We start from the raw sequence: 14,046 nt of genomic DNA on the forward strand, positions 1-14,046 counted from the left end.
AGCAATGAGTAAAAAATTATAGGGGAAAAAGGAAGGAATATAAATACCTTAAAGGCAAACCTGTTGAATCTCAGGAGATGTCCTGATAGGGTTTACCCTTTGGCTATCCTGTGTCTGTGCTAACAGGCCAGGCAAAGCCAGGGCAAATCCACTGGCCCAAAGGCCAGCTGGCACAGCCAGGCCACACACACACACTGTAAAACCTTTTAGAGCCCAGGGGAAGATTGCAGAAATGGAGCTACCTTGCCCAAACAGGACTCAGCCCCTGCCCAGGCCTGGCAAATGTTACCAACAGGTAGGCTACACAGGTGGTTGGCATAGCTAAGCATAACCAGAAAAGCAAGAATTGCCAAGCAGAGAGATGTGAATGCTTCTCTTTGTGAGCATGGCACCAAGACAGCCCAGGACAGAGAAGAATATTCAGAATTAAAGAAGTGGCTAGGTCAGCCATGAATACAACACAGCCTATTGCTGTCACTGAAACTGGACAGATTACACTGAACAGTAAAGCATTTGATTTTGAAAATGAGCCATCTGAAAGTCTGGGAGACCAGCAGCTCTGACTGTACAATATTAAGGGAATCACTGCTCTGACCAGAGTGCAAAAGTTGAGATAGTTTTGCTGATTTAAAGACAGAATGCCAAAAGAACACATAATGTACTGTTGTATCTCTGGCTTAAACTTGAACTTGGCATAAATTATTCCAGGAATGTTTTGCATAGTGTCTTTTTATATCTCCAGTGCAAAATCTATTTTGATTGCATGGCCCTGGAATAAGTCTGTTATTTTTCACATTTTATCATTTTTGGAACCAGTATACTACAACACAGTTTTCTTATCTTTCAACCCATGCCCCCCTGCCCCTTAAGTCAAAAATAAAACACACTGCACCACTTGTAAAAGCTAGAGTGGAAATCTCCATTCACTGAGGGAAGGTTTTGCATCTCCAAAGGAAAACAAAACAGAAGTTTAGACAGTGGTTAAGCTACCACATGTACTATAGTATTCCACAGCTCATTCTCCTTCTTTAATGCAGCAAATGTTCAAAAGGCAAAGCTCAGAATTTTTGTAAAAGACCATGGATTTCCCAAAAAAGATCAGATACACAGCTGACATAGTACAGCAAGAACTTCATATGACATTTACATGCACAACAATTCTAGTATAACAAAAAATACAAATGAAGATTCACATATATGAAAGAAGGAAAAACATATTTAATGTAGAAATTTGAATGTTGGATACATGAAGAACAGGAACAAGACAAGTAAAAAAAAAAGGCTCAAGCTTGGTGGCAGGCAGGAATATCCATTTAATGTGCCCTTCGCATCTTTATATCTTTGTTCTGTTCACAGAAACAACCACTAAAGCCCTTCAAACATGAGTTTTTTACAAGGAAAGCAATTAAAGGTGTCATTGGTGAAGTTCCTTGATCTTCCAAGTTTTCTTTCAAGGTAGCCATCCCAAAGACCAGGAAAATGCCCACAAAATACACTGCTGATGCAAAATTAGTAAACACAGAGCATACAGGGGGTGGAGGCTACAGAGAAAAAACAGGAATAAATAGATTGATCCCAGGTTGATTTTTACTCTGCAAGTAGCCATTGTTCTCAGTTTATGGAGATACCTGCAATGATAGAGAACCCACAAGGAGTCTCACAGTCAGTAGTGACAGGAAAATGAGGAACTGATGTGATTTATTCCATGTGCTCCCAGAGCAATTCTGCCCATGCTGCTCAACCCAGTAGGGTACTTTGACTGTATACCAGTAATGAAAAGCTTGTAAATTCAACCTTGAACCCTGCTCTTCTCCACATCTGCTTTTCCTTATCTCTGTGTTGATATATTTCTGTCTTATTTACCCTCACCCTAAACTCATATATTTTCTTTAAGGAGCAGACCCTAAACAGCACATCATTTTTCCAACATGTAAGCAGCAAGTCACCTCCTCTGCAATGCAATTAATTAAAAACCTTAAAAAAAAAAAAAACAAAAAAAAACCAGCACCCCTATCCATATTTATCTGTAGTTTTGCTGATCAAACATCAACAAGCACAAGCAACCTACGGATCAGCTAAAGAAAATCAGATGCCCTACAGAACTTGGCACATCTTCCTAAAATGTTTGAGTTGAACTATATGATAATTAGTTTTAATTCTCTGTTTGAATTTCAGATTAGTTAAGAAAAGTAGCTCATAGAGTAGTTCTTTCTAGTTTGTAGAATCAAGTCATCTTCCTACCATGCCCTGATTTGCAGTCAGTCTGTAAAACTGGATTATTCAGTAAAATTTAAAGAATCCTTTTTTGTCCTTCCTAGTACATAATACAAAACCTTAAGGAGATTCAGGTTTTTTTAGTGCTTTAAATTCTCATAGGCTGCAGTATAGATTACCTCTGATGAAACAAGGTTGAACTTTGGAACAGTAATTTCACATCCAAGCCATTCCTCAAGCCATTCCCTCTGAGGGACTACTAAAGTGAGTACAGGTTAAACAATCAGACCAATTATTAATCTAATCTCTGGGAATACTCTTTATCATGCAATTCAATCATGAGACATGACTTAAGACTTTGGAGCAGTATATACATCAGTCATGGCAATTTTGGAAAAGGCAGAAGGAAGATGTTTGACCTTGCTATCTTTGGAATGGATATGTGACATTTTAGCTGATAGACAAACACCAGCTGAAAGAGGATAGTCTCAGGCAAGCAAACATGTCTTCTTCCATTATAAGATTTTCCATAGTTTAGGTAACTATATCTTTGCCTTGCTTTTGCAATTCAGCTCATATTTGCAGAAGTTTGTATTTTCTAGATCTCAGGCCATCCATTCTCTATCTTTGATGATTTAGGATTAATAATTAACAAAAGATTAAACAAAGATTATTTTACTGGCCACCCACACCAATGTCTATCATTCACACACCAATTGCTCCTCCTGAACACAGACCCTAACCTAGCAAATTTAAAGCTATTTAAAATCTTCAGAGAAAAATTTATATGATTGTTCACACCCAAGGAGGAGATTTGAGGTTTTGAACAGACTAAATACTATGGAAAATAGTAGTTTCTGTTGGTTACTAAGCAATGCAAAAATTTCCAAAACATCAGCAACACAACAATTTTTATAACAGGGAGCAATATGTTTATTTATCTAATGAAAGGAGAACATTGTTCAAAACTTCCTCCTCCCCTTCCTTGCATATTTACATACTAGTCAGGTATTTTTTCCTGTCGTTTAAAATCTCTGTTGATGATGGATGAGCTACCACAGAATACATTTAACCTGATACCTTTTTCCAGACAAGGCAGATAGCAGTTAAATATAGGGTTTGAGTGAATAAAGCTGGATTTGCACAAGAGGAACAAAGTAGGCACTTAAATCTTGGTCTTTGCCTTAGGGCTTTTATCATCTTGTAGCAACTGGTTCAAGTTTGCAGACTATTTTGGAAGCCATCTTATTATTTGTGAACCTTTTTTGTACTTCATAATAGCTATAGCTGTCCTCTACTTAAGGTTTCTTCCCTGTGTACACACAATACACATATCATTTGGAAATACATGATTTGTTAAGCATGACAATAAATTTCACTTATCAAACATAGTGAATGTCTTCCTGAAGGCTGATCTCCCTTCACCACAGCCACATCCTACATGATGCAGGAATTTTCAGAAAACAACCACCTTCAACCAATTGTTGATTTTAGTTGTGTATGTGGAATGCCATTTTTGAGGCATCATTAATACACACAGGAACAAAAACTCTGTTAGAGATGAGTTGATGGAGACAATTCCTCTGAATGCTTATATAATAGAAATGTATTTATAATATATATTTTATACACACACACATAAATACATATATGAATAATACTGTCAGGCTGTCAGAGCTGGCATCATTCAGCTTGGAGAAGGGAAGGATCCAGTACTGAAAACAAGTTTCCAAAAAAAATCAGAGAGTGACCTTTTTACATGGGCAGTTAGCACAAAGTAAGTCAACATGTAGGGGTTAACAAAGGAGGATGGTTTTTATTAATAAAGATATTTGGATTAGATGTTAGGAAGGAGTTTTTTACTAGGAGTGTGGTGAGGCAGTGGATCAGGTTTCCCAGAGAAGCTATTGATGTCCCATATCTGGAAGTCTTCAAGTCCAGGCTGGGTGGGTCTTCCTGTAATGTGCTCTAGTGGAAGGTGTCCTGCCTGTGGCAGGCTGGGTTGGAACCAGACAATCTTTAAGGCCCTTTTCAGTGCAAATTACTCTATGATTCTATAATGCCAATTTTCTTCCTTCACAGCTCATTAAAACAGCCAGTATCCAAAATTATGCCTCCTAGCTCAGGTGTGTCAAATTAGACCTTTAAAAGGTTTAGCACTGCAATCTTAAGAAGAACTAAACAGTGAGAATGAGAGCAGCAAATTCTTTTTATCACCAATCACCAATAGATATCAGAAGTTTAAGGAATTTGTCAGAGTGGTGGGGAGGGGTTCAAAAAACTCCACCTAAAATAGTTCCTTGGCAGAAAACATTATTTATGAGACAACTGCTTCAAGTGCTTAAAATTTACAGTAAAGGCACAGTCAAAATAAGGGTGTGCCAGCTTTTAATTTCCAGTTAACACAAAGAAAAGCAAAACACGTTAACGTATAAGAGTGTAAGGAAAAAGAAGGTGCTGTGTGTCATCTGCTTAATGTCTGAAAGAATTTTTTAATTCTTTTGTAATAAAAAAAAGTTCCTCAGATAACAAGTGTTGACTTACACCATCAAAATAGAGCTTAAGTGTTACACTGTTACTTTTCATCAGTATGCGGTTCAAATGGAGCCAGAAAGCATCTCCCTCTTTATAAAACCACATAATTAATTAGACCCATTACAAGAAATACTAACAAATGAAGTCTAATATTTTGACAAACATATAGTGAAAAAGGTGGTTGACCTTGAATTATACCCTATTATAAGAAAGCAATATAAAATACAGTTTATATTTGTTTTGATTTAGGATTTCAAATAGTCTGCCCTTGACTGTAGACCACTGAAATAGCTGAATATTCAGGACCAGGTCTCTTCACCTGAGTGCAGAACCACATGGAAAAACTAAAGCAAGGAGAAAGCTCTTCTTCCCTCCTTTCCCCTCCAGGCTCTGCCCCTCCCACATCAAGTCAGCCTGAACAGAAACTTCTGCTGGTCTTGCTGCAAAGAGCAGAGCCCACCCATTTCACATCCAGCCCATTCCCTGCTCTGCAGGGTGATTTGTCCAGCTCTGACCCTCAGCTTCAAAGCCTGCTCTTACTCTGTGGGGCACAGACATCCCTGAAAGGCAAGAGTGCTCTCTAAATATTTTGAGATGAACAAACAGATATTTTTCTAAGTTCTTTTTGCTTTCAGCTGGAAAAAAAAAACCCAAGGTGGACTTTTTACCTTTTTTAGACACAGTTCAGGAAAAATGTTTTAAATCAATGCCATTCTGTTTTCTTGTTTGTTTTTTTGTTTGTTTTGGTTTTTTGGGTGTTTTTTGATTTGTTTTGGAGTTTTCTTCAAAGATAAGGATGGAGCTCTTGGAGTACCTTGGAGCTCTTCTATGAAACCAAAAAATGCCAAACACTGAACAACAGAAGACTGTATGTATTTGTCTTATATGGGAAGAACTGATAATGTTCTGTACAAGACAGCCCTTTGACAGGATTCTTGAGGTGCCAGTTCTTAATCTAAAACCTTATAACTTCCAAAAGAAAACAAAAAGCTTAAATAAACTAATGAATAAGACTTATTCCCTATTAGTGCACCAGTCTGCATAATATTTATACACTTGGTTGCTCACATACCTGATGGAAAAAAAAATAAAAGACACAAAGGAAGACAAGTAAAAATAACCCCAGAGCATTCAAGAATTTATGTAAGGACTACACCCTTGCTGACATTTAAGGAATTTCTGATGATACAGAGTTTTCTGATGTGAAAGCAATTTCTGACTAGGACTTTTCATCAAACCACTGTGGGCTGCAGTTACCACAAAATTGTTTCCTACTCATTTCATGTTATTCCATGGTGACTGGCACGATTGCCAGACAAAGCATTTACATGTGTTAACTGTACATTGAATAAAATCTCACAGTGGGAACCCATTACTTCAGTTCTCTAGGACTTCACATGGATATAGAATATACACACACAAGCACAAACTGCAAAATATGTAACTTGAATTTCTCATCATGGAATATTAAAGGATGATTATCTGTACAACTCCTGTTCAAAGTAATTACATGAGCTTGAACTCTGGAAAGAAGCACCACAATGTTTCTCATCTTAATTTTACTTTCTAGTACACACTATGAAAGCAAGCTATCTTCCACCCCAAAAAAATCTTTCCTCACCCTTGTATGTGAGGACTATGTGAAGAATAGTCTGTATATTTTTAAAAGGTGGTTGCAGCAAAGATACAGAAAATGAGTATACCAGGTATTTTAAAATAAAACTTCATGACAAATTTGGTTTGAAAAACAGCTGCAAAGCCTGGAATCAATTTGATACTGTGCTATATGAAAATTCCTCTTCCTTGCTACCCCATTCTGGTCTCTAGGAGGTTTGGGTGGGCAGACAAGTGGAGAGTGCAGTATGACTCTGCCTGGGAGGAGTCAAATGGAAGAAGCTGTTTGCCTCTTCAACTTTCATGTGAGCAAATCTTGATCCAGACATGGTTGTTCTGAGGGTCTAAACATTCATGACACAGCACCACATGGAATGCTGAAATCCTGAAAGCTGACCCTGTATTCCTATGAGGTCAGAGCTCAAGAACTAGACTGAAATTTTAAGCAAGACAGACACTTTTATGTCCTTTGCCTAAGAGAATTACTATGTCAAGGTAGAATAAGCTTCTGTGTATGTAGAATATGTCCAAAAATAGGTATGTCTAGCTTTATAAACAAGGAAAGGAAATTAGGTTGTTTTTCAGTACCTGCAATAGTTATTAATGAGCATGTATTAATATGCAATTATCCTCTTGGGAAAGCAGCAGTGATTTATGCTACATAATTGGGAGTCAGTTATTTATGATGTACTTGCAGATCCTGCCAAGCACAGATTATCAACAAGGGAGCTCTCTTCCCCTGACTTCTGTTGTCGTGTGACACATTAAGACATGCAGAAAGCAGAAGGCCATAGCTATGCTGCGCATCACTTAATTCCTGCCTTTAAGGTAGAGTAATTAAGTGCTAATGCTTACTGAAATTTCCAGTGGAAATTCAGGCAGTCACTCCTTGGCAGAGCCACAGACATTTTTTGGTCCTGCAGTTCCACAAGAGTTTAGTACTAAGTAAAAGGAATGCATGTGATATGAATGATATCATGGGACATTCGTCCTGATGTGATACGAATGGACACTACTCCTGGTCATGTAATATTTATTTTAATGTTCATGAGTCATCATGAGAGATGAAAAGTTTTTTATCTTAGAACAAATACTCTAATTACACACCACGTCTGACTTGTAACCTTCAGGCTGCAATTAAACTGTCCCAGAATATGCAAGAAACTCAGTTCTGCAGTTGCATTCCAGTCCAATAGCAGAACAGAGAAAACTTGTGAAGACACAGAACCCTGTGTTCATAATCAGATTTTCAGAAGCACTAAGTGCTATGCTTCAGTGGCTCCGACTGAATCAGTAATTAAGCTACTTTTGAAAAACAACTTCCCTTAGATTTGAGCACATGATATTCAGTAAACAAACTGCAAGCTCCCCAAGTCTGCCGTTCATACCTGTTTTTATCCATGTTATTTTTGCAATAGCAACTGTTCCAGCTTGAACAGCATTTGCACTGACTTGAATTTCCAATCTCACTCTTGCAAATTGTGTCAAGAGATTGAAGTTACTCATCTGCATAATCCATTTTTAAGTGGTAGCACTGGACCTAATGATAACAAGCTCATTCCCTAGTCTACACTCTGTCCTTGTTTATGGGCAGGTCCCAGCAGAGATTTATTGGCAAGAAATATTTCTTTTTAAAAAATCCTTGGCCAGACTGCTGCACTTGCATTAATTTCCTTTCTGTTATAACCTTTTTTTGGTACCATGGAATTTCCTTCCTAGTGTGTAGAAACATGCAAAATTTCTGCATAGCTTTTTGCTGCAGCTGAGTGAAGAATAGTCTGTGAATGCATGTTATCAGTGCATAGGTTTTTTCATCTTTTCAGGCCTTTTGTTTCACAAATGTGAGCACATTTGGCCCTTCAGGATTTGATGACAAAATTCATGCAAGCAGAGCAGCATAATAATTCCAATTGTAGTGATTAAAAACACATGCAATTTTTCATTTTTTTCATCTCTGATTTTGAAACTCAAAAAAACCTGTTTTCTTTCCCTGAGGTGTAATGAAAAGCTAACTCTCCAAATAAAGCAAAAATTTCTTATTAAAAAAAAACAACAAACAACCCAAACTTGATCAAAACAGTGCTTTTCTATTAAAAAAAAAAAAAAAAAAGTTTTCTTGTGAAAACTTTCAATACATCTCAATGTTTCTTAGATGCTAAGTACAGAAAGGATGCTATGGCATTTTACAAGAAAAATGAGTATGGGACTTGTTATCAAAACCTCAATATTTTTAATCCAGATGTTTTTAATTCAGGCATAACAAGCAAGAAGGAGAAAAATGGGAAAGCGAAGAACAGAAAGCTTTAAATTAGTAAGAACAAATGGATCTTCTAGAAAACAAGTAGAAAATAATTGAAATTAGATGGGTTAATTAGTTTGGTGAAAGCATAAACCAGGGATATGTATGAATAAGCTAAAGACTTGTTTCCACATGAATATTTGTGCATTCATGGAAATAGGGAAGCTCAGAACAGGAACTATATTAAAAAATGATACCACTTAGGGGATCTTATATTTCATGCAGACTAAGGTGTTTTATTCTGCTTTGGATGCTTAAAGACTTTTTGCTAGAGAGTCTACAGAATATAGCATCAAATAGTCAGAGGCTGTTCTAACAAATATGTAGCTGGACATCTTCTATGAAAACAGCTTTAGAGGAAGGGTCTATTGAATGATATTACTGAAGCACTATACTAGGAATAAATAAGAATCCTCTAAAGAAATCCAAGTTTTCTCAGTTATTACATAAGCAGATAAACAATTGTTGCAATTTAGTTTTATTTTTTAATCACCATCTTGGTTTCTACTTGTATTGCAAAATAAATGACTTACTGAATGGACCAATATAACTTTTTTAGGTCAGTCTGTATGTTGGATTTAGCTTTCCCCACATCCTGACCTGGGCAAGCTAGAGCTATATAGTCAGTTTTGTCTAAAAGGCAGGGAACTAGTGACAAGAAATTAAAGCTGTTCCTAGAAAAGGAGAACATATAGTTTGTATCACTGATGAAGCTATTGTCATGCTGCTCTGGCACACAGAAAGCAGAATATCCTCAGTTAAAATAAGATATGAAGATGGGATAAAATAAAATTCTCATATATAATTATGGCTGTATCCAGTACAACATAGGAAACTGACCGTACTGGTTTAGATTTGGCCTTCCAAATGTCCTTGGCTGCTTATTACTCTTTCCAGAGCCAAACCAGGGCATTCTTGGCTTCAGTTAAATTTGTGTTAGTCCAGCACACCCCAGTCTTCAGTTCCCTCGACACTGAGTTGTCTTTGTAAACCGAGGAAAACAGGATATCTGCAAATAAAAATTAAAAAAAAAATTACAGCATTTTATTGTGAGTTTGAAGTACATGTATCATTTCTTTATGGACACAATCCAGTACATTTACCTATTTTCCAAATTTAAATAATGTAAACCAAGACAGTCCCTTGGTCAAGAGATGTTACTGGCTACATGTGAAAATTGATTTTTATCTTCATCACCTTGGCTTACAGGGAATCTATTTGGAACCATTTTGAAAAGTTTTCAGGAGGCAAGCTTCTTAAAATGTTTTGTGATTAAACAAGTGCATTGTAGTCCTACAACATGCTTGTTAACACTGAGGGAATTTGCTGCAGCTATTACTGTGACATTATTGCATTCTTCTAATGACAATTACATATAAATTATACAAATCTTATATACAGACTTCTCAGAAGCATATGCTGTCATATTTCCCATCCCCAACAGGAAATGGATCCATGATACTATGAACACAGAAAGTAGAATTATTAATTCTGGTTAATAAGAATGTCTTGAAGTTGAGAGCTTCTCCAGTCTTACACAATCATTGTTTTACCAGATGAGCTGTTCTCTGGAGATGCCTAATCCCATAAACCAATTCAGCCAACTTGAACCATTCCCATTAACTTTCTAGAAAGTTAAATGAAGTCCATCAGTCCTTTGCAAAGTCTCATTCATTCCAAAACAGAGCATTACCAGAGCTACAAAGAACTGCAGAACCAACAAAGCTCTCCATCCTCTCCATTACAGGGCACCTCTGTATTACTTGTGTTAAGTATAAGGGAGAGAACATGACCCTCTGGGAACTTAACCCTAACAATATGAGGCATCCATTGTCTTCAATGAAACAAGGAGAAAAGAAAATGAGTTGATTTTTCAGGACTGAAAATTTAGAAGATCTATTAGGAATCCTTATCTTATTTAAAGTCAAGCTACAAAGTCACATCCAGTCCCCCTGTTTTTGGAAGTGCTAACTTAAATACACATCAGCTTCAATGGAAACACAATTCCACCTCAGCATACCAACATCTGGCACAGAGTCAGTCTGCGAAGTCAGCCGAGACTGATTTCAGAGAAAACAGATATTTTCCAAATTTGGGATAAACCACTTAATACTGCTGCATAAAGGAAAGTTTGTAGAATCAATGGCAACAACATAAAGGATTGAAAAAGCATCAGACAGTTACATCCTGTTCCTTACACACACTATATTTGAATAAATTCCTCACTGTTAGCTTTTCCAACACTTAAGTTTTCTTTGAAGATGAGACAAATGGCACAATTTTAAGAAGAGTACAGCCCAAGAGACACTTTTTAGCATTTCTATCCTATTAAACTGAATACAAACCAGCTCTGCAGTCACAGATCGTGCTGTTGCTTTGAGAGTTTCTCTACCACTTTCCCTATTTGTAGAGTAGCAGTAGAAAGAAAACACCTCTATGTTCACCTTACATTATTCTTATGAAGAATTATTAGTCTTGTCACTCACAGTGTAGTCAATAGGCAAGATGAGTAATGAGCAATTAAAGGTAATTTGAGAGGGGATGACAAAACTCTTCATGCATAAAAATCTGCTTAGCTATAGACAAAACCTTTTCATGTTGTCCCAAATGTTGTCTATATCTAGATATGGAATACATAAATTTCTCATTTCTCTTTGTATTGAGAAATGTTTACTGATAGGCTTAATGATAAAGTTTTTTTGCAGATTCTATAAAATTGTGTAATTAATTAAAAATTCACGGTGAGAAAGATTTCATTGCAAGGTCTTTTTCTCTCGGTCTACTGAGTTTTTCTCATGTATTAAATGTATCAAGAATAGATCTCCAGAGGAGATTGCATAAATATTAACATTGGTTTCTTAGCCTTGCTTCATGTGTTCATGCATTCTGGAGAAAAATTGTTGTGCAGGTACTATTTATGGGAGTTAGGAGAAAAGGAGCAGAAGACTTAATTTGAGATATAGATTCCTTCTGAATTTGCCCTTTGGTCTGAAAAAGGGCACCTCACAAATAGTTTTCAATTGTAGAATTGTGTTAAATGTTAATGTGCTTCATTTAAGCTTAAGTTCAATAGTCTGAGCTATTGAAATTAATTTTTTTTAATCATATCCTAATAAGAAAAATACAGCTTATATATCTTATTTGCTATTGCATTATGGTAATACGGTATTTTTCAATTACACCAGGAAAGCATGTCTTTGGATTGCTCCTTTACAGAGCAGGTCCTGTAGAGCTAAAAAAAAGTACAGAGGAGGGCTACCTGAAAAACCAGCTACTTGGAACAACTTAACTACAAGAATTGATTATGTAGACTTGCACTCTCTTGTCCAGCCTGGGAAAGTGTTTATGAAATTGTACAATATTACCAGTCCATTCAGTGTTAACAGTGAATGAACAATGACTATGCTTCCCATTACAAGAGTTACTGAAGAGCAATCAAAAATAGCAGTGGCCAAGCTAAAGTTTTCCAGGACATAAGAATAGTCTGTTTACTACAGAGCATCTCAGACATAAGAGGATAAGCCTATTAAATGGTGACAGCTCAGACCCTGCAGTTTAAACAAAAGTTGGTTTTACATACAGAATTAGTGTGACTTCCAAAATTGTTAAAAGAGAATTTTTAGCCACATAATTTTTTTAGCTTCAATGAATCAAATCTACCAGATTCAGAAAAGTTTTCACTCATAATCTAAGCTCTCCAAGACACAAAAATACTCTGTTTACAACAGAGCATCTTAGACACAAGGGGGTAAACCAATTATGTTATGATGGATCTGACCCTGCAGTTCAAAGAAGGGTCAGAGAGTGGTGTTTAAGCTGTATTTATGGGATTTAGCCCCAGCATTCAACCTTTGTTTAGGTAGCCATTAAACAAACATAGATGCAATTCTACTGAGAGTGGTGTGTTTTAGAATCCATGTCATTGAACCAATTGCTGAGTTTTTTCTCCATGGAATCCAGTAAAAAATACACAGAAAATTAGGTCCAAAGAGGTGAACCTAACTGTGAACTTGCCTACTTTTATGTCACTGCTACATCACAGGAACAGGTAAAGATTGAAGCTTCTGGAGGAAAGTGCCAGGGTTTGGTTCTGAAGATTTCTAGAAAGAGAGCCTTTAAAGTTGACACAGCTTAGCTCATAATAGTCGAGATTTTTATGGCAAAAATACAGACAGAAAAAAACCCCAAAGTTTCCTTGTTGGAATATCAATGTCTACAATATTCTATCTAAACAGCTTTCTGTGTAAAGAAATTAAAGATGTCAGCCATAAATAAAGAAAGCACAGAGGTGGCTCATTAATATGTAGATGGCAGAGTTGCAATCAAGGTAATCTACTTCCAGAAAATCATATCAATATAGTACTACTTAAACCACAAAGTAAAACTCACTCTTTTTGTACCAAATATATTTGTATATTTATATACACAGTATATTGTTATGCATATTGAGTTGTGGTGAAAACAACCAGGTTTTTTAAATCACTCCCCACTAATTCCATCAAACACAATTGTGCCAGAATCCAAATCCACTGAGTCTGGGACAAGAAAGCTCTTTGCTTTTTCCTTTATCATCTAAAAGGTTCTTTCATGCCTACTTTCTCATGCCAGAGGGTGCTGCCTTCCAGCTGACAAAGGCACAAAATATACTACAGGAACTATAAATCTCTCCCTCATATATGTAGAAAACTAATTTCCTATATTATTTGTTCCAATCAACTCTGCTTTTCATTAAGCACAGCATGTAATTTAAAAATACATTTGGGATACAAATCTGAGAACTTTCTAAGACCAACCTTCAGGTTGCTGAAAAGTAAGCCAGCATTCAAGCAGGGAGATTTCCAAGAACTACTTAACATAAAGCAATTGAATTGGTTCAATCATTTGAGTTCAAGCTCAGTTACAATTGTTAAACTCCAGATTCAGAATATATATGCAGCACTGGATTTTAAAATCAGTAAAGGATATTTGAATAAAGTTAATTCCTAATCTCTTTGCTCCCCAATGGCCACAATACTTTTACACTAGAACCTATTTCTCTAGAAAGAGTTTACTTCTCTATTTCTCTAAGTTCATGTCAAAATATTTCTAGTTCATGACTGTTTTTTTGCACTACAGCAGCACCCAAGAAACCTGTCACCAAGTAGGTCACCATTGAGCAATACTTGTTAGGACAGTTCATGGTCCCAAGAGCTCATGTGCAGAGAAAACAAATCTCCTAACATAGCATGTGCTACACAAAAGAAATATGGTTTTCATTTAAGCAGTTTGGATTTTAGAAATCCGTTAGACTTGTTTGCAAATAGTGTTTGCTGATGAATGGCATCTGTACGATGGATAAATGTTAGCATAAATTATTTCACGTGTTTGACAAACCGTTAGACAGT

General features: G+C 36.4%; 1 long non-coding RNA gene across 1 annotated transcript in view; it reads right to left on the reverse strand.

Moving 5' to 3' along the window:
• Positions 1–3,123: 3,123 nt before the first annotated feature.
• LOC147655024 (uncharacterized) overlaps positions 3,124–14,046 on the reverse strand; it is an 87,696-nt gene continuing 76,773 nt past the window's right edge. Inside the window, exon 2 of the long non-coding RNA XR_015283660.1 lies at positions 3,124–9,671. This is a non-coding gene — a long non-coding RNA (uncharacterized LOC147655024). The remainder of the gene's footprint in view (positions 9,672–14,046) is intronic.

Source organism: Cyanistes caeruleus, chromosome 2 (genome assembly GCF_971803275.1).
Source record: "Cyanistes caeruleus chromosome 2, bCyaCae1.hap1.1, whole genome shotgun sequence".
NCBI lineage: Eukaryota > Metazoa > Chordata > Aves > Passeriformes > Paridae > Cyanistes > Cyanistes caeruleus.